This window comes from Paroedura picta, chromosome 12, assembly GCF_049243985.1.
Source record: "Paroedura picta isolate Pp20150507F chromosome 12, Ppicta_v3.0, whole genome shotgun sequence".
Classification (NCBI taxonomy): domain Eukaryota; kingdom Metazoa; phylum Chordata; class Lepidosauria; order Squamata; family Gekkonidae; genus Paroedura; species Paroedura picta.
This window is the reverse complement of record NC_135380.1, coordinates 7,665,796-7,692,968: the sequence shown is the minus strand read 5'-3', so window position 1 is coordinate 7,692,968 and position 27,173 is coordinate 7,665,796. Positions and strand designations below refer to the sequence as shown.

The window sequence follows — 27,173 nt, the reverse complement described above, 5'->3', positions numbered from 1 at the left end:
CCCTTCCGCAACCGGAAAGCCTTCCAGCTGTGGAAGTTTTAGGGGGAAAGCAATTTGGGTGGCCAACTCTGGGTTGGCAAATACCTGGAGATTTGAGGGTAGGGGTTGAGGAAGGAACAGACTTGAGTAAGGTCCATCCCCACCAAGCTACCATTTGCTCCACAGGACCTGATCTCTGTAGTTTGAACATCATTTAGATTCTGATCCGGTAGCAACTTAGAAGGCAACAAAATTCTCAGTGCACAAGCCTTCAAGAATCAAGAATGAGTAGACGGTTTGTAATTCTAGTTGATCTTCAGGCCCCACCCACAGGTTGACAATTCTAGATCCAACCCAGAATTGCCCACCCTCCCTCACATACACACACACACACACACACACACACACACACACACACACACACACACACACACACTCATCTGAACCTTGTTTATGAACTCTTGATATATGCACACAATCAGTGGCACTTCCCACAGCTGCCAAAGGAGCCTGTGAGCGGCACCGTGACATGGGTGAAATGTGACAGTCCTTGAACCGCAATAGACTGCTGAGCCAGGATTAATGCGGGGGGGGGGATGCGCATGGGGGGGAGACACAAAATTCTAATCCCTTTGCCATCAGCCGTCTCGCTCGGAGTTGGCTGGAAGCTCTCCTAGACTGACACACCAGCTTGACTATTGGAATCTCATCTAGGTCTAATTTTCGAATGCTGATGGGGGTATTGATTTGGAAACAAGCTGGGTTAAGAAAGGCATTGGTCTTGTACACCAAGCCGGTGTGAGCTAATCCGCTGTCGATATGTCGGGCCGGAGCCTTATTGACAGACTAATGAATACAGGGCCCAAAAAATTCCGAGGCTCTTTTTCTCTTCTTTTTTCTTCCCCTGAAAGCAATCAAGAAAACTAAATAGAGCTAGACTCCCCCCCCCACCCCTCACGATCTCTCCATTACCTGTGCAACAACCAAAAAATACAAAAGATTAAAAATGAGATGGGGGCAGGGGGCATGCAGTATTAGCCTGGTCATTCTGTTTGTCTTGCAAACTCTCATTACCCGTCCACATTTCTTAAATCAAAGGTGATTGCATACACATACACACAGAGAGACAAACACACACCTGCACACACACACACAATATTGAAACTGCTCTCAGATAGTTGAGGAGGCTTAATGATATCGGATCCATCTTTACATTTGTGCCTGGTTTCCTAACAAACCTTCTTGATAACCTCTGCTATTTAAAATCAATCCTACACATTTTCTGGGGGCGTGCGTGTTTGATGTTAAAGCAAAATATCGGGGTTCCGGAAGGGAGCAAATCATTTCTGCCCATGAAAGCTTAGCACCACATTGTTCTTTAAAGGTAGCTTCCACCCTGTCATCCAAACTCCTGGTCACTGTTTCACGGGTCTTTGAAGTTAATTGGTGTTCGGAGTATTCAGAACCTTGTAGGATCTAGAAAAGTATATTTTTTTACATATGAAAAAGGCTCGGTTGGTAAATTGCTTCTGTCTCTGAGTTGCAATGCAGCCTGAAGCAGCACGATGCAGTTTCTTATCCACCCCTTTAATTTCTGTTATTATTGTTTTTATACACACACACACACACACACTTATTACATTAAGACTGCAATGGCCTGTGGCTATCAACAATAAATAAACCTGAATGTGCAGCTTATTATGATGGATGCAAAATAATTTTATGTATACCCTCCAGTAGTGGATGAAAACAGAGATTTTATGTCCGGCAGCACTGTTTTCTCTTGCTAAGAATCACTTCCTGTTCTGTTCCATAAAATTCCCCTCTCCCATGTTATCGCTGAAGGTTTCTCCTCTTACAGTGTGTTGCATTCACTTATGCTTCAACAGCCTGGGCCCCCAGAAAAGCAGTAGTCACTTTTCAGGTTTTCTCCTGCTTTAAAAAAAGAAAGAAAGAAAGAACCTAGTCCAGGTGCATTTGCACACTACTTGGATGAGAAGGTGCCGACTTGCAGAGTTATATCAGCACCATTTTCCTATTGTAGACCTGCTAGAGGGCTTTCTGAAGGCACGGGGGGGGGGGAGTGATTGCTCTGGTATGATAACATCTACTGCTGAGATTTGCTATTCCCTCTGAACTCCCAGTTTTCAGATTCTTCCTAAAAAGTATATGCAGAGTCCTTTTTTATTGTGGAGATATAAGAGGAAAAGTGTGGGTAGGTGTTGTCTAGGTGTTACCTAGAAATGAATGGGGAAGGCAATGTGCAGGGTGGCTGAAGTGAGGCAGGAAACCGCTGCTCAGCCATGAACTCTCTGTTGATGCTGCAGATACATCTGTTTACAGTGGCAATGGAAGAGCGTATTATTTTGGGGTATCTGATGAGAAAAATGAATGGAAAAAGAGTAAAGCGAATGGCAGAACAGCTCCAGCTCCCCAGGACAGATGCGTCATTAAGGAAATGGGGAAGAGAATGGGGGACAAAGATTTGAGTGGCACGAGACGATAAGGAAGGGAGAGACTTGAGTCAGCGTTTCTTCAGGTGGCGGAGAAGGAAGAGAGCTTTTGATTCATAAATCTGAAGCGAGCCGGGCACTCAGAAGTGTTAAATATGAATGAATGGCACACCAGATCCAAGAGTCAAGGGAAAACCAGAGAGTCCTGTGCAACTGATTTGCAGGTCTGGGGGATAGTATGAAACACGTAATAAAGATCACAGCATATGGCATGAAAGGCAGAGAGTGAGATTATTTAGTGTGTTTTTATCTTACCCTTCTAAAGAAAGAGGTCAGGGCAGCATAAATGGTTCCACCCTCTTCCAGTTTCTAATCCCAACAACCCTTTGAGGTTGAACGGCTAGATTTGAATCCAGAGGCACCTTAGGGACCACCAAGATTTGGGGGAGGGGGGTAATAAGCTTTAGAGAGCTCTTTTCATCAAATCCTCCCAACAGCTTTCCCCCCAAAAAACGTGCTGGTCCCTAAAGTGCTACTGGCGTCTAGGTGTTCTATCATTGACCTCTGAGGTTGGAGAAGCTGGGAGAGGAGGACTTGTTCACGGCCACAGGCAAAGTTTCACATGAAGTGGGGATTTGAACCCACTTCCCCTTCGGTCCTTGTCTACCACCCGAACCATAAGAACACCATGGTGGCTGGAAGAGAACGGTTTAATACTGCCATGCTTCCAGGATTTACGGAGGACAACAGAAACGGCTGTGCAAGAGAAAACTGGCTTTGTAACACAAGGAAGGACTCTTAAAGTGTTGATAAAGCAAGGCTTTCGAGTCCGCTGGCAGCTTTCAGACTAACTAAGTTTAATTCTGGGTAGAAGCTTTTGTGTGCTTGATTTTTCAAATAAAGGAAGCCAGAGAATTAACAGAAAACCCATGCACCCATGCATCTCAGGCATTGTTGCCAAAAGATTGAGGAAGGAAGCAGGTGGTTCGAAACATTTCTGCCTGAGACCCTGGAGAGCTGCTGCCAATCTGGGTAGACAATACTTTGACAGACCTATATAAGGCAGGCAGCTCCATGTGTTCATGGGTGGCAGGTTACAGTGGATGAGCCAATAGGGTTGCATAGTGTAGGGGGTTGGACTAGATGACCTATGAGGTCCCTTCCAACTCTATGACTCTATGAATGCCGAAAATGACATGTGGAATCTTTTGGCTGAAAAGCATAAAGCGAGAGAGAAAACAATCCACACAGAGGCATGTGAACACCAGCAGAAACATGCAGAAATCGACAGTCACAGAATTTCTAAACTCCGTGAAGGCACACCTTGTCCTTATTGATCAGAAAATGGTGCATTTTAAGTGAGGACACGAGCTGATGCGCAGGTTGTGAAAGAGAGAGAGAAAAATCAAAGCAGTGCAAAGTGAACAACTTCAGCATTCAAGGAGCAGTGTCCAAGAAAAGACTGCAAGTGGCTGGCAAATGTGATCTGAATTGAACGGGTAAATACAGTTCAGCTGGAATTCCAAGGAACGGTAGATTTTGATGGCCAAGTGTAATAGGTCTAGCAGCAGGTTCCGTGAGCATAAGCAGGAGCCACTCTGCATAAGGTTTCACGGCCTGGATTGCAGCTAATTTGAATTTTGAACACTATGTGAACTTTAAAGAAAAACTGTGTTGACTTAAAACAAACAAAATACACCAGGCATGTGTTTCAAGGCAAACCTGAACTTAACAGGGCACATAGAGGTGCAATGTACCCTCAGGAATATGTCATGTGGGGATGCCAGCTGGTCTGGAGAACAGTGGGCATTTCTGCACATCGCTAAAAATAGCGTTACGCCAGCTGAGTGGCGAAGCACTAAAGATTATCGTGCCTCCGGCCATTCCTCACCTTATTGCTGTCTCGCCGCAGTCTGCCACCTTTTCACGCTTCTTACACTCCGCCTAACTGCTTGAAATGACCGAAGAGAGCAACACACTTTACGGGCAAGACTGTTCTGCCTGTCAATCAAGCCAGGCAGCCAATCCCCTTCCTCCTTTGACTAAAATGGGAATTGTGGTTTTTTGGCCTTTCCAGGGGTCAGGAGGAGTGGGGGTTTGAGGTACAGCCTCCAAAATTTCAGGGTAGCTCTGAGAGGCTCTTCCCTGACCCCTTTCAAAAGGATTGGTGCACAGGGCCGGCTTCCAGGGGCTCCCGAATTCGGTGCCCCCATCCCTCCATTCTATCCTATTGAGGGCTCTCTCAGCATCACCCACCTCACAGGGTGTCTGTTGTGGGGAGAGGAAGGGAAGGTGATTTTAAGTTGCTTTGAGACTCCTTTGGGCAGTGTAAAGCAGTATATACAAACCAACTCTTCTTCTTCTTCTTCTTCTTCTTCTTCTATTCTTAGCTTCAAAGCAATGCTGTAAAATAGGTTAAGCTGTAAATGCATGACTGACCCCAGGTCACAAGCAAGCTTCTGTGGCAGAGAAGGAATTTGAACCTGGGCCTCTAGTCCAGCACCATAACCACTCCACCACAATGACTCTCAAGCTAGTTAATATTCAGTTATAAAAAGAAAATCAAAATCAAACTGTATGTACCACACTGAAAAGTACCAGCGACACCAAAGAATAAAATGCAAACGGAGCACAGTCATATGGGAAAAGAAGGCTGAAGATAGGAATAAAGGCAGAAAGGCCTATAGAAAGAGTTAACACAATAGCTGTTGTGTGCAGTTCTGGAAAAGATCAGATAACGAATGTATATGGACCCCAGAGACATGAACAAAGCAATTCTAAGAGAGCATTTTCAATTGCCTACTGTAGAAGAAATCACCAATAAGGTAGTAAAGAGCTCTTGATCCAGTGATGGATGAAACAAGAAGGAATGCAGATGTACCTGTATCAGATTCCGACACGCTTTGAGTCACCAGGCAGAACGGATGAAAATATTACAAGGCAAAACTTGCCGATGAATCTTCAGAGCAACTTTTGGACACCAGGATCCCTGGAGGAGGCAGCCCGATAACAAAACCTAACTGATACAGAGCACAACAACTGCTGAAGAGAGAGTAATATCATGAAAGTAGGAACCAAAATGAATGAGTACAAGCAGCGGGGGAAGCAATTCGGAGAAACACCAGTCATGAACGAAGCCTGCCAGGGATGTCAGTCCCCAGAAGGGACCTAGGGATCCCCTGGAATTATAGCTCATCTACCAGACTAAAGAGAGCAATTCCACTGGAGAAAATAGCATCATACCCTATGGAGGTCCCTCCCTGCCCAATCCCAGCTCCACTTCCAGAATCTTAAGGCATATCTCAACCAAGAGCTTGCAACCCTACAGTATCAGAGAGCAGTAGTAGAAGTAGTAGAAGTCAATCACATTGCAGCATCATTTTGAAAAAGCTTGAGGCAATAAGTATTAGACACACTGGGTCAGGGTTAGTCAAACTGCGGCCCTCCAGATGTCCATGGACTACAATTCCCATGAGCCCCTGCTCATGGGAATTGTAGTCCATGGACATCTGGGGGGCTGCAGTCTGACTAACCCTGCACTGGGTTTTGGTTCCTTCTGGTTGACTTTTAAGGGGTTTTCCTCTAGCTGCTGGAGAAGTATTCTAACCCAGTCATCGTCATGTTCTGGGCTGTGAAAGTGGTTACTGCTCACCTTGACAAATAAGTCACAGTATAGGTTGCATCTGCCCCTTCACGCCTTTTAGAGAACAGCCTCTATGACTTGTTGTTAGCCCCTCTAGGACATCCTTTCTCAACTTTTTTAGCATTGAGAAACTCCTGAAACATTCTTTAGGCTTCAAGAAACTCCAAAAGTGGCATGGTCATGCAAAATAGGGTAGGGGAGCATAGCTGTGGACATGCCCAATCGGACTCCTCCCCTTCCCATCCCCTCCAGGTCCATGATTGGTCTTTTTTTGGGGGGGGGCGGGATATGTTCGTATCACCCGATAACTGTAATACTTCAATCCTGTGCAGACATTCTAAGACTAGAATTCAAACCCAGAGATGAAACAGAGGTAGTTCACCATTGCCTGCCCCTGTGTAGCAACCATGGATTTCCTTGTTCATCCCCCATCCAAGCATTAACCAAGGCCAAGGTTTGACAAGATCAGGCTGGCCTGAGTCATCCAGATCAAGGGCAGTGAAAATCAGCACATTTTAAATCCTACTTTGTTCACAGCATTTAAAATGGCATATAAATGCAGCGTACACACCAATGGCACACAAAAATAAATATGAGATCCAGCTTGGTGTAGTGGTTAAGAGTGATGGCTTCTAATCTGGTGAGCCGGGTGGGATCCCCTGCTCCTCCACATGCAGCCAGCTGGGTGCTGACTAGCCTTGGCTAGTCACAGCCCTGATAGTGCTACGATCACAAAGCTTTCTCAGCCCCACCTACCTCACAGGGTTGAGAGAGGGAGGGAAGGTGATTGTAAGCGCTTTGAAACTCCTTCGGGCAGGGAGAAGCGGGATATAAAAACCAATTCTTGTTCTAAAAGGCTAAACTGCAGTAACAAAGACTGTGACAAAAATTACGAAGAAACTTGGGTTCATCCCGAACATGACTCGGCCCTGTCAGCTAACCGACTCCCCTTCCCCATTTCCTTATTCAAAACATGCCCCAACTCTGCTTTGTAAGTGTGCCTGCACACCAAAGCTAATTCTTTGAATAAATCTTTGTTGGTCTTAAAGGTGCCGTTGGACTCAAATTTGGTTGTAAGAATCTTGTTCCTTCCCAAGGCTGATGCCTGTAAGTGAGCCTCTTTCATACCAGAATTGCTTGTAATTTTTTTTTAATGGGCAAAGGACTCCATTGCCGAGGTTAACCACCTGTCCGCATGGAAATTGCTTTCATCATGTTCTGTGCGATTGTCAAAGGCCAGTGATGGGACCGGATGCCTGCAACCAAAGCAGAGAAGCTGAACGTAATATGAAACGTTCAATATAGCTCCATGGCCTCTTGCTAATAAGGAAGAGCCTTCAGGCAAAGTCCTGGAAAACGAGATATAAGGGGAGGTAGTCACAGAGGGGGCCCTGGACAAGCAATTAAATTGTGCCCTGGGGCCATTGATGGTGTCTCCAGGCCCAGCTTTGGAGGGCAGGAAGATCTTCCCCTCCTGACAACATCCTTCATGTGCTCCTTTGAGCACCAGTGATGGATGGACCCTTCAGAAGAGCCTGAACATGAGACCACTGTAGTATTATTGCATGGCACAAATTCGCCTCTTTCTTTCCACTCGGGTAAAACACTCACAGCACTTTCCCAAGAGTCAGCCCCATTGCATAAAGTGGGAGCCGAAAAAAGTAGAGTGCTCCCTACATAAAGTGGAGTGGTCCCTACATGGAGAGAAGAAAGTGAGCAGGTTTGTCAGAGTGCCAGAAAGAAAGAAAGAAAGAAAGAAAGAAAGAAAGAAAGAAAGAAAGAAAGAAAGAAAGAAAGAAAGAAAGAAAGAAAGAAAGAAAGAAAGAAAGAAAGAAAGAAAAGTTTCTTATATGCATCTTTTCTCTACCCGAAGAATTCTCAAAGCAGCTTATGGTCACCTTTCCTTTTCTCTCCCCACAATAGACCCCCTGTGAGGTGGGTGAGGCTGAGAGAGCCCTGATATTCCTGCTCTGTCAGAACAGCTTTATCTGTTCTGTGGTGAGCCCAAGGTCACTCAGCTGGCTGCATGTGGGGGAGCAGGGAATCAATCCCGGCTCACCAGATTAGAAGTCTGCACTCCTAACCACTGCACCAAACTGTCCCTCATGTTCCGTGCGATTGTCAAAGGCCAGTGATGGGACCAGAAACGGTTTTACACACACGAAACTGAGTGAGACCATTGACCTTTCAAGGTTAGTACTGTCCACTCTTAGACAGAAGTTTTCCACATCACCTCCTGCCTGAACCTTTTCCACTGGGGATGCCAGGGTTGGAACCTGGGAGTCTGCATGCCAGGCAGATGCTCTACCAACTGAGCCAGGGCCCCTCCGCACTGTGAAATGCTTCCGAGTGGAACGTGCTCATGTCCCCACCCCTAGATGTCTGCATGCACAACCTGGAGGGGACCACTTCATGTCACAACATGGGCGGGCCTATTGGGAAACCTGCTTCTTTCCCCCCTTTGTGCATACAAAGCTGACGCATGTACAGCACATCATGTGCCTTATGGAAGGGCGGCATAGAAATCAAATAAATGAATAAATAAATCATGTGCCTCTGTGTGGATGGGGATCCTGGGGCAGTGGGCAAGTTCCGCTCCTCTCTGCCGGCAGCAAGAGCTACACAATTTGAGCACCTGAATAGGGATGGGCATGAAGCACAGGAATTGGAGTTTCACAAGGTGCCCTCTGTGTCGCCTCTTCCTTCTCCCTTCTGCTGTTTTCTCCCCCTTACCTGAACAATTCTTTCTCCATTTTCAGTTCTGCAAGGTTGGCTGCTCACAGGGTCAACCGGATTCTTTGTTAAAGAGTCAGAGGAGACAAAGGGCATATTTGTATTTGCAGGGTGGTGCGGCGGGGGGGGGGGGGCATTCTCCATGCCCTGGAAGATGCATTAAGGAAAGTTGGCCTTATCTTCCACCTGGAAATGGGCTTTGCCAGGGGCTGTGTGCCTGCTGGTGTTTAATCTCACTTAGACACGAGAATTTGCATGATAGAGAATGGTGGAATTCTCACTGAAGAAGTGGGGAAAGGGAGGAATCCCCCCCCCCCCCATCAATAGTGCTTTCTGGCTTCTTATCAGTTTCCCTGCCCCTATCTGGCTCTTTCTTTTGTGGCCGAAGCAACTAATCGCCCCCTCCCCTTTTGTTTGGTTCAAATGAGTTTTCCCACTCCTTCTGTGCTCCGAGTTAATCTCTAAATCCTGGCCATTGTTTGATAGTTAATTACCTGTCTGCTCCGTAGCACAGCTGTGCGGCTCAGGTGAAAAGACGCTTCTGATGTCTTTCCCCCCAGTTGCTAAAACACAACGATGCAGATGCAGAAACAACCGGGAGGGAGGCCGCCATCTTGCAGGAAGCAGCGATGGCAACAATGGGCCAGCCAGGGGTTGCACAACTGGGAGGGCTTTCCCTGACCAAAGGGATGTGCTCTGTAGATGGGAGGGACTTTTGTCCCCTGTCCTCCCCCTCCCCTCCCACCTGGCTGTCTTGCTGTTTCTTTGTAAGCTCTGAGCTGGGGGTTTCTGCATTTTCTTTTGGCTACATTCAGATGGTTTGGCTCATTGGGATGGGCAGAGAGACATTTTAGAAGGATGTTTTCAGCTGCTGGTGAGGAACGTTGTTTTAGAACCCTCGCTCTGGGGAGAGAGAAGTCTAGGGTTGCCATCTCCAGATTGGGAAATACCTGAGATGGAAGAAGATCTGGGTTTTGGACCCTTCTTTGTACTCCCTGAAAGAATTTCAAAGCAGCTTACTGTTGCCTACCCTTCCTCTCCCCACAAGGTAGAATCATAGAATAATAGAGTTGGAAGGGACCTCCTGGGTCATCTAGTCTGGGAGATCTCCAGACCTCACCTGGAGGTTGACAACTATGTTCATTCACCCTGATCGGGGCCTGTTTCTGGCCTTTTGAGGTCCAGTGTGATGTCGTCATTGAAAGCGTTGGCCTGGGATCAGAGAGAACCAGGTTCGAATCCCTACTCGTGCCACGGAAGCCAAATGGGTGCCCTTGGGGCAGTCCCACTCTCTCAGCCTGACCTTCCTCGCAGGGTTGTTGTGAGGGCAAAATGGAGGAAGGGAGAACAATGTAAACTGCTTTGGGCCCCCATTGGGGAGAAAGGCAGGATACAAATGAATTAAACGAAATAAGAACTAGGTTTCCACATTCATATCCGATTTGGCCTGGCTTGAAACCCCCCAAATTTCCCTCCCTGCCTTGTCCTCTTCACCCAACCCCTGCATAGAAAACATCCTGCCATGAGATTACCTGATGTGCCGTTCACAGCTCTCATCTGCAAAGCCATGATTGTCACGGAGCCACTTAGCATGCTAAAAAACAATTAAAAAAGACCATTCCAGAGCATCATATTTAGTAAATATAACGACACGTAATCTTAGAATGGCCCTAACATCTTTGCGGTTTGAAATGATGCCATCAGCCATGCTCTCTGGGCGATATCTCCGAATACCCACAGCCCAACGCCTGTGCATATGTGGAAATCCATCTGTGGAGGACCTGCCCCACTATGTCTTGGCTTGTCCCCTGTACTCCGAACCCAGGGGCAAATTCCTTGCCAAGCTATTACCAAACTCTCACCCTATTTCTGATTTTAACAAAGTCACCTATCTGTTATCAGATGTCGACCCCTATATCTCTTATAGGGTGGCACTTTTTGCTCTGGCTGCCAGGAAGATTCGAGCTAATGCATTTTTACAGGAGCCTCCACCTTGATACACCATTTTATCTCTTTTATTGTAACTTAGTAGTCCATGTTTACATTTTTAGGTACACAATATTGGAGAAATATTGTTTTATTTGTTTATATTTGTGCCATATTGTTTTAATTGTGTTTTGTAATGGCCTTTGGCTACATACAATAAATGTTATCGTATCGTATCGTATCACTTAGCATGCGTTCATTTGAAACACTGCCACCTCTATCACCCCATTTAAGAATCTCTTTGGAGACTGTTCCCCTGCGGCAGTGGGGCAGAGGCAAGCTTGAATGGCATCGCTTTGACTTTCATTCGCATCTGTCCGCCATGCACATCAGGGAAATAAAGCTGCCACTGCCAGCACATTCAGGCTCTTGTCTTCATGGGTTATGAGTACCTGCTCAGGCTGCATGCCCTTTTGAGCGAGTGGTTGCAGGGTGGAGCTGGGGGGGGGGCAGGCTGTGGAAGACAGGGGTTTCTCAATGGTAAAAAAGTTGGAAAAGGCTGTGATACTCCCTTGCATTCCTTCCGACCATCATCCCCAGAGAAACGTGTCAGTCCTCAACCAGGGCCAGAGCCTTCTTGGTCCTGGCCCCCACCTGGTGGAACGAGCTCCCGGAGGAGATCAGGGCCCTGACGGAGCTTAAACAGTTCCGCAGGGCCTGCAAAAAGGAGCTCTTCCGCCAGGCATTTGCTTGAGGCCGACCGACTCAGAACACCTGCTGAGCCCCCACTACCTCCATGACTGAAAGAACCAACCCTGCAATGTTACAGTTCATTGTTATTTATATATTATAAATGTGGTTTTGTAATCTTTTGATGCCTTATTTGAAAGTTGTTGATGTTACAGTCTATCATTCCATGTAAGTTATATAATGTTCAGTGTAAACTGCCCAGAGCTGCAAAGAAATGGGCGGTATAGAAATCTAAACAAACAAACAAACAAATAAATAAATCATCTCCCATGATGGGCCCGAGAAATGTAACCTTTGCCAGATCAAAGGCAGCCCTTATCAGGATCCCAGGTTACAAACGTCACAAGATGGGCAGCTGACATGCAGGTTTTCCTTTAATCTGCCTCCTCCTTTCCCAACCTCAGGCTAGGTAATTGCTAATTAGTCATCACACTTTGCACTTTCCATTTTCAAAGGGCCTTGCGAGATATTAGATAATTAATCCTCTCAGCCCTGCTGTGGTTTGGGCAAAGATTACGACCGCCCGGCGGAAGATGCGGGTCGCCCAAGTGGAACAGGGACTTGGTCAAGGGTCAAGCAAGGGGTCGGCCTCAATTGCGGTAAGTGCTCATCCACCCGTGCTGGGCGTGTGCGATCCTGCTTAGGTGAACCTCTGCCAAGAAAAGAAATTAAAAACTTCCATGGCCACCCACTGAGATCCTGCTGGTTATTATTTTGGGGGGAACTTCAAGCCAATCTCACGGCAGCCAACTGCCAAGGAAGGCGTTCCATTGTACAGGGTCCACCGTCAAATCTCAAGTCAGTGGGGGTCTCTGATTTGAAAGCCCACAGGCAAATTCCCACATTTTTTTGTGTGTTATAAGAGGCGACATCCCCCCTCCGAATATACTGGGTCGAATTCAGCTATTCTTCCTTCAAAAGTGGTTCAATGGACTTAAATGTCCAATGATGGGTCTGCATGGGGTGGGAAGGGGAGGGGCCCCAGGGGGGCGTATCCACAGCTCTGCTTCCCAACCATATTCTGCACTGTTGTACCCCTTGTGGTGTTTCTCAAAGGCTGAAGAATGTTTCAGGGTATTCTCAAGGCTGAAAAAGTTGAGAAAGGCTCTACTAACATATACAGATTACTTGGTTATTCTGTATTTGAACCACCACCAGCATCTGTGAGCCAATACCTCTGACAAGGAGGATGTGTCAAGGGAGACCGAAGTTCTGTGGTGAAGTGAGTGACATGATTCTGATTCTGTGAAGGCTCAAGGGGGTGGCAGGTGACAGTGGATGAGCGATTGGGATGTGAGTGTCCTGCATAGTGCAGGGGGTTGGGCTAGATGACCCATGAGGTCCCTTCCAACTCTAGGATTCTGTGATTCTATGATTCTATGTATGAGGATCCATTATTGCATGTGAGCTGTCATGGCCTCCCACGGTCACAAGGGGATAGACATGCACATATGAACCAGGCCCCAAATTCATACAGCTGGATTAATGTCAGTGTTTTAAAAGCCGAGCACCGGGAGCATTCCACCAGCGCTAGTGCCTGGAGTCGTCTCTCCTGCTAGGCTCTGTCACTTTTGCCGTGCGAGGAACTCCCTTAGTAATAGACTGCTGAATTCCCCCCCTTGCGCCGGCATAATACACTTTGTCACACGCAGCAGACCCCTGGGATGCGGGAGGCTGTGCCAAGAGCGGCCGGGGAGACGGCTGCCAGATCCGAGTCGCATCCGTTCTTGTCAAATGCAGTTTGCCGCAGCCTCCAGGGGAGGGAGTAGTTGCTGCTGCTAATCTCTCCCCAGCATCTGAGAGAGATGGCTCTTCTTTATTAAACTTCACTGAGCAGAGATCGCTTCCCCCTCCCCTTCTGTACCTGCCAGCACATCCTGTGTGTGTGTGTGGGGGGGAGGCAGCATGCATTGATGGAGCATCTTTGCACCAATGGGAGGTGCCAGATCTGGCCCCCCATAGTTCCATTGTGAAGGGGCTCAGGTTTCTGCCCAAGCCTCCAGGGAGCTGCTGTTAGTTGGGGCAGACAGGGCAGACGACAGAGACCAGTTCCCCTGGAAGACATGGGAGCCTCAGAGGTCAGATTCTACAGAATCATATCCCCACTGAGTTCTCTCTTTTTTTGGCAAACTCCATCCTTCCCAGACACCACCCTCCAAATTCCAGGAATTTCCGCAGCCAGTGCTGACAATTCTTTTGTAAGATGGTTCTCAAGCTGGTTTAAGAACACGCAGGGCCTTAGCAGAGCACAGCTGCTGCAGTTAATTGTGCTGCACCAATAACTGCGGGTCGTCTCCCCCCCCCCCCCCCCCGAGGGATAGTTGGATGTCTGGAAGCAACTGATAGTTTCACTAAGTAGAAAAACTTCTCAGATTCTTGGAGGGACCCACAAGCACAATGTCCCATTATCTAAGGGGATTTTCACACTTGGGGTCTACATGCACGCTCAACGAGCGATGCACATGTTCAGCTACTAACAGAGCTGCTGTATTGCCCTCTTTTTGCTCTTGTGGTCCACAAGCTGCTCAGATATGAAACCCTCACCCCTAAGAATCGCAGGGTGAAGACCCCCTCACCATGGGGCCTATGGAACTATGAGGCCTGTAGCATGTGCCATGTAGGCTACTAGGATAAACCACTCCTGATTGTCCCGCTCCTAGACACCTCCCCACCCAAAAAAAAAACCCACCGAGCTCCATCTGCTTGAGGCATGCTAAGGTCGGGACTGAGCAGGCCGACGTTGCAGCTCTTGAACAAAGAGCTGGGCTAGGTGGCCACGGGTGCCCTTCCAAGCCAGTGACTCCATAAAAAGAAACAAAACGAAACATCATGACCCTCACCAGTGGCCTGTGGGTCTCCATCTGGCCCATGCTCAGAGCTCCAGCAGTGCCTGCTGTGACTTTCCAGCCCTGGCTGGCTGTCCTCGTGCACCGCGAATCTCTGGGTTGCCCTTGTCCCTTTACAGCAAGGGTAGTCAAACGGCGGCCCTCCAGATGTCCATGGACTACAATTCCCATGAGCCCCTGCCAGCGTTCGCTGGCAGGGGCTCATGGGAATTGTAGTCCATGGACATCTGGAGGGCCGCCGTTTGACTGCCCCTGCTACAGTGTCTGGATCCCTCGACTTCGTGGCCATTCGTCGCCTGTGCTTTGCTGCTTAAAAAAAGACCTCTGGATACCAGAAACTGGAATCAACGAGAGCCCCGATTCCTGCCGTGTGCCAGCTTTTCACGACCGTCTGGCATCGGATCGGCGCTGCCAAGTCGGCCTCCTCGGGGAGTGACGTGTTTGAAAACAGTGCCGCAGCCTTGTCTGCCGTTCGCTGTCCCCCCCCCCCCCATCATTTGCTTTATTAAATATTGATTTTCTGTTGCATTATTAAACCTTAAGTCTCAAGCATAAATTCTGATCTTTTACTTTAATCCTGCTCTTCTCTCCCTCATCCCTCTTGTCCTTGCTGATCTTTAGATCGGGTTATTTCTTCTTCTTTTTTTAAAAGTCTGAGTTCTTTGGCAAGGGGAAGAGAACCTTATAATGCTCCTGCACAAAGCGGGATCTGACGCTGGGTGAGCTTTTCTGTGTCTCCCTGGCTTTGTTGGGTGGGACCCCATGCACAGAAGGGGAGAGTAGAAGAGCTGGCTTTTTTATACCCCACTTTCACCTATTCCATGGCCTCACCCACCCACCTACCAGCTGCCAACATGGAATGGAACAAGCTCCGGATCTTTGCCAGCTCTGTGGGATGAAACCCCACGACTGATTGTGACCTCTTTGCGCCCATGACTTTTAAAATTAATTCTAAGCTTAAATTTTTATATATAGCTTTAAACTTCTTTATCAAATTTCTGTTGTACCCCACCCTGACACGGCCTCCTGGATAGGGCGTTATATAAATCAATGAAAATGAAATAAAGTAAAATGGCTTACAAACACCCTTCCCTTCCTCTCTCCATCACAGATACCCTGTGGGGGAGGTGGGGCTGAGGGAGCTCTAAAAGAACTGCTTTGCAAGAACAGCTCTAAGAGAACTGTGACTAGCTCTAGGTCACCCAGCTGGAGGATTGGGGAATCAGACCTGGCATTTGCTCTAATTTCTTACATGGGGCTTATATGTACCGTAAATCAGGGAAACACCTGGAGATTTGGGAGTGGGACATTGGTGGTGTGAACTGTCATAGGGACCACCCTCCAAAGCAGGCATTTTCTTCAGGGGACTGATCTCAGCATCCCTAGTGCTGAATAAAACATGAGAATAACTTGATACATTGCTTGAGAGCTAGCCTGGTTCAGGGATTAAAAATGGCACCTTCTAATCTGGCAAGGTGGATTTGATTCCCCGTTCCTCCCCCACATGCAGCCAGCTGGGTGACCTTGGGCCAGTGACAGCCCTCTTCTGACTGAGCAATAACATCAGGGCTCTCTCAGCCCCACCTCCCTCACAGGGTGTTTGTTGTGGGGAGAGGAAGGGAAGGCGATTGTAAGCTGCTTTGAGACTCCTTTGGTCAGTGAAAAGCAAGGGATAAAAACCAACTCTCCTTCTTCGACATCAATTAAGTGAAGTCAAGTGTATCCCTGTGCCCAGATTCAGTGTGTGTCCACTTCAACATGTAAACTGGCATAAAGATCTCTGGGCCAGCGTTCCATTTGGGCATTTAAGGATGGATTCTCACAGTCACTTCTGGAGACATCTGAGAGCCTGTTCTGCCTCAAACGCCAACTCTGAGAAATAGCCTGTGGGAATTTCTGTTCTTTCGAAGGCTGTTTGCGGGCTGCCCCAGTCTCAGCTGTCCTTTTTCGATCCCCACCCCTTCCCTGAAAGGAGCCCATGCATCTCTCCCGAAAAGCACAGCTCCCGCAAGAACCTACCAATAGTCTGGATCTGTGCCTGCCGTTGGCTGGAAGGCAGGAGAGTTTGAACACACGGAGGCTGGCAAGTGGGCGATAGTCAAGGTGGATTGAGCTGACCTCTCCCGGCTGGGCTTTGATCGCTCTCCCTTTCCAGCCGCATGTGGGCTGCTGGTGCCAGCGCCCGGTACTGCCAGGAAACCAGGTGCCTGAACATGTTTTGGGAGCCAAGCTGAGTGCATGGCCAGAGATTAAAGTAATAAAGGAAGCGGCGCTGGGGAGGGGGAAGAGATGGGAGGGATGGCTTGCTAATGGGTTTTGATGCTGGTGAAAATGCAAGGATTCTTTGCATTGGAGGTCCTTTGGGCCAGAGGGGGCCTGCAGGTGGGACCTGACCCTCCAAAGACCCACAAACCTGAAGGTGGGTCTAAATATTACAAGTGAAAAAGAAGGAACTCCAGTTGCATATTCCCAATTGCATAGCTTGAGTGGGGAGGGGCAGCAAAGGGAGAATTTGGCAGGCAGACACCCATCAGTTTTGTCCTGCACCTTCCCATTTCTCCAGCTTATTTTTCCATGGGTTTTTAAATCTCCAGCCAGGAGGAGAAACCAGAAGTAAGGCTTGGATGAACAAGGGGGAGGGCCTTTGCAGGAGAGAAGCTGCAGGTTTCCACAGTGTTAAGACACCCACTGCTCCTCCCCCAGAAGGGAGCAAGCCTAATTCTGTCTACTCAAGGGCAAGCCCCATTTTATTCAGTGGGTCTTACTCCCAGGAATGGGCTCTTGGGATTGCACTGGAAGTCTACTTCTGTTCCCTTCCCCATGAGCTCAGCAGATATGAGTTTGGGAACACAGGTCTACTCAACTGAAAGCACAAGTCTGTTGTGACATCAAGGGGCACCACTGTTTGGGGATGGGGCACAGTGGTTAGGATCCGGGCCTGTGTGCTGGAAGCCCTGGGCATGAAACTCAGCTCACCCGCTAACCACTCGTCCTTGTATTTGTGGTTGTACGGATTGTCCATGTGAGGCTGATCTGGAGGCCTTGTAGGGTTTTTAACCTTTATTAAAACACATGCATTATAATATTTCTAATTCTCCTGTGTAAAATGCTTATAATGTCTGGCGGCAGGTTTATATCCATATAACCTTTTTTTTGTTACTTGTTTATTGGTTTTATTGGCCACCTCTCCCTGCAAGCAGTATCGGGACAGTTCACGACACATGTTTCACATGCATCATGTCATAAAATCACAGCAAAAACATCCGTAAAACTTTGCAGTGCTCCATTGTTCCTTGACTGAGTATGGACAGAATCCAGACTTGCGTTTCCACTGGTAGAAGGATTTCTCCATTTCCAGAGGACAGCGTTCGTCCAACTCGAAATACTTCCCTTGAAGTTCCTGAGGGTCTTCCAGGAGCAGGTTTTGGGGGTCATCTCAGGCTGCTCTGGGAGTTGTTGTGCTGCAGAGGTGGAAATCCTTGAGTTTGTGCAAATGCTAGCCTGGTTCAAAGCCCAGGTGCTGGACTGCTGGGTAGTTGCTGATTGCCTGTAGGAACTCTCCCTTTTTCAGACAATTGGAGATGGTTGTGTCTGTTTTCCAATTGCAGCAACAATTTCTTGACCAGAAAAGATGGAAGAAAGCTGCTTGCTGATTGCTGAGCTCACCAGACTTTGCACTCTCCTTCTGTGCTTGGAATTGCTCTGGGGCTCTTGTGTGAACTCACCACTTGCCCTGTCTCCACAGAGCCCTCATTTCTTTGGCAAGTTTTAACTGCCTGATCTGGGTAGTGGCTCTTGCTTTGTTCTTGCTTCGACTTGGCTCAGGGGCTTTAAGAATGGACCTCCCTCCCCCTTTGAAGTATTCGTCTTCTTCCTGTGGCAGAACCTGTCTAAAAGACAATATTTTGCTCCTTCGGCTGCAGGGTTGCATAACTGATGGCCTTGCCAGAGTCTCTGAGCCCAGCATTAAAATCTCCCTTGCTGTGGTTCCAGCACTGACTTCATTACTTTTTGAAAAGCTTCATTCCTGTTTGTGTTCAAATTATGGCTGTGCTTGTGGAGGGAAGGATGCGGAGAGCAGGCAGGCAGGCAGGCAGGCAGGCAGGCAGGCAGGCAGGCAGGAAGGAAGGAAGGAAGGAAGGAAGGAAGGAAGGAAGGAAGGAAGGAAGGAAGGAAGGAAGGAAGGAAGGAGATGAAGGGAAGGAGGGACGGGGAGAGGGAGGGTGGGAGGGAGGGAAGGAAGGACTCTTATGTTTCTTGCAGTGCCTTGTAATTTGAAAGATTCAATTTCTTAAGAGACAATTCAGATGGAAGATCTTGCCATTATGCCCTGTAGAAAACAAGCTTCAGATTCCTTCCACACCAACACGTTGAAGATTCTGGTATGAAGTATTAAGGGCTCGCCCCAGTTCCAGGGCACCTTATTTCAGCAGAGAAAAATTATAATTTCTGAATCAGATGTGAAACACACAATAGGAAGTAAGTATGGGGCATTCTAGGGCCCTCCGTGGCGTCTGTTCTTCCTGGAGATAAAATCCATTGGTTGTGATGCTTCCTGTTCAGAAGGCATACATTACCAGCAGAGCTGAGGCTCAGTCCTTTCTCCAGGCAATAATCTAGCACTTAAAAGCCTTTAGCTGAAGCTTTAGTTGTGGACTTAGTGTAAGTGGGAGGGTGGCACTCAGTGTGCACTCGGGAGTGTCCTGCCTTTTATTCTGAGGTGCATGTGTCGCAGAAGGCCCAGCTCTGAAAGCTGGCTACAGAGTCTAGGGACCTCTTTAGCAAATGCAATCTGCACAGCTTATAGAGCAAGCGGAGGGAGGGAGTTGGGTTTTGAAGGCCCACGTAAAACTCTGTGCGTGTTGTGATTTCTGCCTCGCATCAAAAGAGGAATTAGAAAGCAAAAACAAGAGGGGAAAGATCTTTCCAGTTCACAGGTCACTGATGGGTTTGGTCAGGATGGAAAATGTAATTGCGCTCCAGAGAGAAGGATTTTTTTCCCCCCACGGCTGCTTCATCATTGCCTCTTCCAGGCCCAAGAGTTGAATCTCGCTTCTTGTTTTCTCCTTTCCTTTCCTTCTTTCCTTCCTCGCCTGCTTCTGGGGCTTTTCGGCATTTAAAACACAGCAACGGCGAAGCGATTACGAGGATTTGAGATGCTGTGACACTTCCCTGCCAAAAAGTAATTGATTTATTAAAGATATTACAATACGTGCATGGCTTGACATGAGATGTTCCTTTGAACTTGCTCGCTGCGACAATCTCGAGGGAGTCTCTTGAGTTTCAGCACCATGGCCAGCGCAGCCCGCCTTTCCCTCGACCTCTTTTCCCCGTCTCCCGGCCTTCAATCCAATTTCATTTTCAATACTGCAAGTAAATATCTCAGCAAGATGACTATAGCTCAGTGACCACAGTGTGATCCAATTTAATAACATTTAAAAATTCAAAGTGATCGTTAGCTGGATGGAAATGGATAATTTCACACCCAAGGCTGCCTTGGGGAGGAAGGGGGAAGGAGTCGAGAGAGGAGAAGAAGAAAAGGATGGATAAGAGGAACAGAGACAAATGAACTAGATAAAAACATGGGAAGTAACTTAATTAAAAAGTACAGAAACCGAGTGAAAACAATAATGATTTATAAACCTCGTATTTGGGGGGGTGAGGGAAAAAAAGGAAGGGGGATAAAACAAAAGGGAAACTTGGTGTAAACAATCTTCATAATGATTAGAGGAATCAATAGTAAGAAGGAGGCCGGAATAGGCTTTTCCCTAAACGGCCAAGAGCAGACGCCGAGGAGATGTCACAACGGATAGAAGTTAACGGTTGACAAACCAAGGGAGGTGTTAGTGCATTTAAAAAAAGAGAGGGGGAAAAGTATTTGCTCATTTTATACTTACTGGTAGTGGCATTTATTGCCTACCTTTCGGAAAGTGTTTTACTCCGGGCAATTTGCAATAAAAATTGATAAAATGTCAAATTGCAATGATAAAACAATAAGGGTACAATTATAGTTTTGCGCCAGGGAGAGAGGCTTGCCGTATGGCGCTATAGGTGTCAACGCATTGTTGGGAGACACCTGGAGCAGCAGCCTTGGAGAAGCTGCTTGGGCATCGCTCCTATCATGGCCAAGTGGAGAGTCAACAGTTGAATCCCTTTCCCGCTTCAACAGTTGAATCCCTTTCCTGACTGACTCTCCCTGGCCAGTTTTTAACCAGGGGTACTGCATTTACTGCAAAGCTGCTCATTGTGATGTATTTCTTCTGAAAGGGTCCCCAATCTTTTTTGAATATTGACAAGTTGGAATGTTTTCAGGGAAAGATGACTAGGATGGTAGGGGGGTTGGAATCTGTGCCTTACGAGGAGAGGCTGAGAGAGTTGGGTATGTGTAGCTTGGAGAAGAGGAGAGTAAGGGGTGAGAGGAGAACGGTGCTTAACTTTGTAAAAGGTAGACGTGGGGAAGAGGGGGACAACTTTCTTGCTTTAGAGACAAAGACTTGGAGCGGTGGATACAAATTCCAGGAAAGGAGGTTCTCATTAAACATTAGAAAGCATTTTTGACGGTGTGGGCTGTTTGTAGATAAAATATGCTGCTTTGGAGGGTGCTGGAGTCTCCTTAATTGGAAGTTTTTGGGGAGGAGATAGGATGAACACCTATCAGGACTGTGTGTTTTTAAGTCCTTGAGAAGGTAGGGGGTTTGACTGGATGGCCCTTTGTGGTCTCTTCCAGCTCTGTATGATTCTGAACCTGTAATCACTTATGGAGCAGGTAGCTCTATCACAAAATGGCTGCAACAGTAGAATGAGCAAAAACCCCAAATGGAGGGTGACCCAAACCCAAAATACCTGTTGCAGGAGGGTAAGCCAGATGTACTTTGTGAGGAAAAGGAAAGCCTTATTGATCCTCCTGATCTTCTAGTGCAGGGGTGGCCCAACTATGCCTTTCCAGATGTCCAAGGAATACATTTCCCACAATCCCCTGCCAGCACATGCTTGTTGTTGATTGCTATCTAGCCACGGAAACCCATTCCCTTTGAATGAAGGCCACGAAAAACAAGCCCTGCCATAAAGGGGCCCAGCTCAGCTTTCTGAAAAGCATGGTGCGCCCCACAGGAAGTACTTCCGGGTGCCCTGGAAAGTTTTGGAAACCTTGCTTTAGAAAATGTATAGCATGTTTTGTTTCTTTAGAAGCTCCGACGTGTGCTATTAAACTTAGACACATCTTGGAAAGCAGCAAATGGAGGGGGGAGAGGCCCAAATGGAGAAAGCCAACATAAAATACAGTTCAATACCAATAGGACCTTGAGACAAATAGCAGCAACATGAATTGTGCCACACAAGCCCTAGGAAATAAAATACCTGGCCAGTGACAGATGTTTGAGGAGGGGCTGGTGATGCGGCAGGGCTGTGGATAAGGTTTCTGGTCGTGTCTGCTTGATCTCTGAGGGCAAGGGGATCTGAAGAAGGATATATGACATGCATGTCACAGGCCAGGGAAGTTCAGAGGAGAGAAGGTTCACTCTGCCTGGGGAGCCACAGCAGTTTGATGCCTTCTTTTTCCCCAACGCACAAGCTATTTGTCTTCTCTGCGGGCTGAGGGCCCGGGGTGAGGAAGGCTTCTCAGATTTTATTGCACTCCTGTTCTTTGTCACACTGCAAAGTACTGGACACTGAGAAAGTGGCAGGCCTTGGGTGTGGTGGGAAGTGCCATGCAGTCACCGCTCACTTATGGCAATCCTGTAGGGCTCTCAAGGCGAGAGAGGCACAGGGGTGGTTTGCCATTCCCTGCCTCTGTGACCCTGGACTTCCATGTTGGTCTCCCATCCAGGTGCTACCCAGGGCTGACCATGCTTAGCTTCGGAGAGCTGACAAACTCAGGCAGCCCAGGCCATCCAGTTCAGGGCAGGCTTTCGGCCCCATATTGCGTATTGTGTTGTATAGCACATCAGGACAGATCTTTAAAAAGAGGGTGTCTCATGCATAGCAGAGTGACTGATTGTGCTCCAAAAGAATGGCATGCTTCCAGGCAGGAGAAGAAGAGGAAGAATTAGTTTCAATACCCCACTTTTCACTGCCTGAAGGAGTCTCCAAGCAGCTTACAATCGCCTTCTTTCCTGTCCCCACAACAGACACTCTATCAGGGAGGTGGGGCAGAGAGAGCTCTGACAAGACTGCTCGCTCAGAATAGCTCTAGCAGTGCTGTGATGAGCTCTAGATCAGGGGTAGTCAAACTGCGGCCCTCCAGATGTCCATGAACTACAATTCCCAGAAGCCCCTGCCAGCGAATGCTGGCAGGGGCTTCTGGGAATTGTAGTTCATGGACATCTGGAGGGCCGCAGTTTGACTACCCCTGCTCTAGATCATCCAGCTGGGTGCACATGGAGGCATCAAACCGGGATTGCCAGATGAGAAGCTGCCTCTCTTAACCACTGCACATTATTTTTTAATATCCCCACACTGGAAGATCAAGCTGAACTACACATTACACTTCTTGCACTCACTTATACTTGTTTTCTTGTCTTCCCTGCAACTGCATAGCAGTTGTCGGGAATTGCTCCTTTAAGAAGAGAAAAAAGGAAAGCAGACTGACTTGGGATAGTGCCACAGGGGGTGGAATGGGCTTCTCCCCCTCCCCCAAGTTTCCTTGCATGAAAGCTGAGCTGGGATAGAGTTCTGCTGTCAGTTTTGCTGCTCCACATGCTCAGACACTCCCAATGTAGAGCAGCAAAATCAGGCATATAATTCCTGCCCCCTGTGCAATTTAAGCACAAGGTGTTAGCTGAAGGCAATAGTATAAACAAGAGTGTGCAGGACTAGCACAGAGCTGGGTTTTGGAAACCCAGAATATCATGTGTTAGAAATGTAGAAGTTTGCTCGGTAGGTTAGCTGTCCATTCTTGTCACAAGTGACGCCCCCAAAATCCGCTTTGAAAATATTATCCATACTAAATTTGGATTGGGACTATGGTGGGGGAAAGGGTACTTAAGCCCCCCACCCATGTCATTATTGCCCCTCTCGAAGCGCTGGCATTTGCCCCACAGGAAAAAAGATAGATTGTGCGGTATTGTACACACATGTTTTCTTTGGGGTAAATAGCCATGCAAGGAAGTTTTTAAACAGAGGCTGGAGAGCCATCTGACAGATGATTCTGATTCTGTGAAGGCTCAAGGGGGTGGCAGGTGACAGTGGATGAGCAATAGGGCTGTGAGTGTCCTGCATAGTGCAGGGGGTTGGACTAGATGACCCAGGAGGCCCCTTCCAACTCTATGATTCTATGAGAAGATCCTTCCCCCAGTCTTTTGCTTTCGCTTCTAGTTCAATCTTCAAGCAACGTTTGGATGCTTGAAGGTTCCATACTTTGGGATTTGGTGCATCTTGAAAGGAAGACGCAACAGAAACCGACAGCAGAAAGCAGGGATGAGAAGCCGTCAGCCCCAAACCAATTGGGTACTCAGGCTTAAGAGCAGCCTGCTTTGTGTGTGATTTTCTTTTGGTTTATCTTCCGCTCCTCTGTGCAGAACCAGCACCTTTGAACTCCCGCGACGTTTGTCCTGATCTTCCTCTTGACACGGCTGTTTCTTGGTTGGTGGCTTTGGTTGCTTTTGAAGGCATTGTCTCCGTTGTGCTTGCACTGTGCACCTTGACACCTCCGCAAGGAAGAGAATACTCGGAGACAGCAGCCGCTTCATTTGAAACAGCTCCACTGGGGAGCCACTGAGTTTCCACCTTTTATTGGGGAGGAAAGCTAGCCACACTAATTGGATGGATGCTGAAGTCAGCCCAGATGCTTGCCATTGGAGAGAACCTTGAGGGATCCTCAGGAGCTATGCATGGGGTAGGTGGCTTGGAGGGGGGGGAGTAACAGATTAGGGAGTTCTATAGTTTTAGAGCAGCCTTTATGAGCTTATTTCTTACCATTGTGAAACCCCTGAAATGTTGTTCAAGTGGCATGGTTGTGCAGAGAATGGTTGGCAAGCAGCGAACGAGGGCCCAACTGCCGGGGGCCCCTCCCCTTCCTATCCCCTCCAGCCCCATCATTGGCCTTTTGGGGAGGGTCATATATGGTCATATCACCCAATTATTAGAAATCTTCTAATACAATGGATGGATGGATGGATGGATGGATGGATGGATGGATGGATGGATGGATGGATGGATGGATGGATAAATAAATAAATAAACATTTACCAGATTAAAAAATATATAGATTTAGAATAACTCCTGCTCATTCAGGAAATCCTTCCAGGGTCATAAAAAAAAACACATGATTTCACAAAACCCTGGTTGAGAAAGCCTATCTTAGAGGGAGCCAGGAAGATCTCAGTTCCCAAAGCCTTCTCCAGGAACCAGAGTACTGTAAATCATCATCATCATCATCATCATCATCATCATCACCCATTTGTGTCTCGTGATCAAGGCATGACTAAACCAGGAAATCCAACAATAAGTTCAGAAGAAGAAGAGCTCATTTTTATACCCGCTTTTGAATACCCCACTTTTCACTGCCTGGAGGAGTCCGAAAGTAGCCTACAATCGCCTTCCCTTCCTCCCCCCACAACAGGCACCCTGAAAGATGTCGAGAGAGCTCTAACAGAACTGCTCTAAAATAACAGCTCTATCAGAACTGTGACTAATTCAAGGTCACCCAGCAGGCTACATGTGGAGAGGGAGCAGGAAATCAAACCCTGCTCACCTGATTCGAAGCCACCGCTATTACCCACTCTACCAAGCTGGCTTTCATGTTATGCAAGATGAATTTCGAGCAGCAGTCCACCTATATATTAATTAATTAATTAATTCACTCGTTCATTCATTCTACTTATTGCCCGCCACTCTCATAATAGGCTCACGGTGGGTTACAACAGTCTGTTAAAAACCCCATTAAAACCCATGCAGACATACATTAATACAGATTCCTAAAAAACGACTCCTAAAACAGATAAAAACCATGGTGGCCACTAACCTGCTAGCCGCTCAGAAATCTAATGCAGGAATAGGAGGAAGGAGCACAGATCGCATTGTGGGTGCTACACTCTTAACCTAGGAGTTCACGTGGCCTTTAAGCAAAGCATTTTGAACAAGAGGACGTTTGCCCAGCGATGGTGTTCGTGTCAAAATCGTGTCCCTAACGTACGGCCCAGGTTCAGATCCCTAGCTGGGTGACCTTGGGCCAAGCTAGCCTTCCTCACAGGGCTGTCGCGTGAACGAAGCGGAGGCGATGTACGTTTCTTTCTTCGTGTTCCCATTGGGGCGGGGCTAGAGTTAGGCAGGTCAGGAATAAACCAATTTCATAAATAAATAAATAGACGGGCTAGGCATCACGCCGATCCCTATTTGGATGTCTAATGGCGTTACGCTCCTTTCAGACAGGCGCGGACATCTGTAGGCAAACATTTTCATTAATAAGCCTTAATGAATATAAACTGCGATCTCGCTCCTCCGACAACCATCTCTCGCAAACCGGCTGCCTCTTCTCATTTCACTCTGGGAATGGAGTCAGGGCACGGCTGCCTCCCAACGAAGACACCTTGTCTGCAAACAGTGTCTGTCGGATTTAAATCAAGTTGGGGTTCGGGAGCAATCCATCAGCTCCCTTTTGCTGTTGGGACGGGGCAGGGGGGGCTGCATAAAACTGCCCCCCCCCCTCCAACTTTATCACCCCAGCCTCGTTTCCTTGGCGGTGTTTATTGACGGTGGCGGCTTCCTTTGAACCCAGTGACCATGAAGGCTCCTCCGGAAAAGGGTGTTGCTGCATAGTTTAAGAACGACGGCAGAATTAGTCTAATGGCCTCCGATTAATCCGTTCATTCCTTGTCAATTGAAGGGCTCGTTACGCGGCCCGGACTCTGGTTTTCTCCTGCTGAGTCTTCCTCCCCAGGGGTAATGAGGCATTCAGCTGCCCCTTTGCAGTGTTGACCTCCTGCAAAAGTGGGGAGAGAGCCAGCGAGCTAGCGAATGAGCGAGTGAGCGCAGGGAAAGATGTTATCCATGGGAGGGAGGAGAGAAGGGCATCCTTCATTAAGACACATTGAAGGGAAGATCTCCCAGGCTGTCTAGGGTGACTCGGTGCACTCTGATATCCCCGCAAATAAGACATCAGCGTTTCAGTTGGGCAGGATGCAGATGTGGGAGAGATGGGAAGAGTCCGATACTACCTGCCTACGGCCCTCTCTGATGGCAGAGATGGAGCTTGGGAGAAGTTTCTCTGTGCAAATAACTCCAACTGGATTCCGCAGGGGGAGAAAAACACGAATCCCTGTAGCTGTCTTCCGTTCCTGCAAGCCCTCTTCCCAAGTGCAGGGGCTCCTTCAGCCGCTGGGTTAACAAGGATTCTGTTTTCAGGGCCCTGGAGAACAAGGAAGCCATTCTTGAGATTCTTTAAGAGCATCTCTCGAGAGATAAGTGGAAAGCACCATCGAGAAGAAGACGACAAAGAAGAAGAGTTGGTTTTTCTACCCGTTTTTCATGACCAGAAGGAGTCTCAAAGCGATTTATAATCGCCTTCCCTTTCCTCTCCCCACGATAGACACCCTGTGAGGGAGGGGAGGCTGAGAGAGCTCTGACATAACTGCTCTGTGATACGATAAGAAGAAGAAGAAGAGTTGGTTCTTATATGCCGCTTTTCCCTACCCGAAGGAGGCTCAAAGCGGCTTACAATCGCCTTCCCATTCCTCTCCCCTCAACAGACACCCTGTGGGGTGGGTGAGGCTGAGAGAGCCCTGATATCATAGCCCGGTCAGAACAGTTTTATCAGTGCCGTGGCGAGCCCAAGGTCACCCAGCTGGCTGCATATGGAGGAGCGCAGAATCGAACCCGAATAAAACAATATTTCTCCCAATATTGCGT

General features: G+C 47.8%; 1 protein-coding gene and 1 long non-coding RNA gene across 9 annotated transcripts in view; one reads left to right on the top strand and one right to left on the bottom strand.

Moving 5' to 3' along the window:
• Positions 1-27,173, top strand: part of LOC143821347 (protein CEPU-1-like) — a 761,945-nt gene that overhangs the window by 618,634 nt on the left and 116,138 nt on the right. The window lies entirely within an intron of this gene.
• On the bottom strand, positions 1,390-9,432 carry LOC143821348 (uncharacterized). Of its 2 annotated transcripts, XR_013225774.1 has the most exons (4): positions 9,303-9,432; positions 8,809-8,871; positions 5,314-5,452; positions 1,390-1,911 (listed from the first exon to the last, which is right to left on the bottom strand). It is a non-coding gene; the product is annotated as an uncharacterized LOC143821348 (long non-coding RNA). The 2 variants fall into 2 exon arrangements; XR_013225775.1 differs by lacking the exon at positions 8,809-8,871 and having other exon boundaries at positions 9,303-9,419.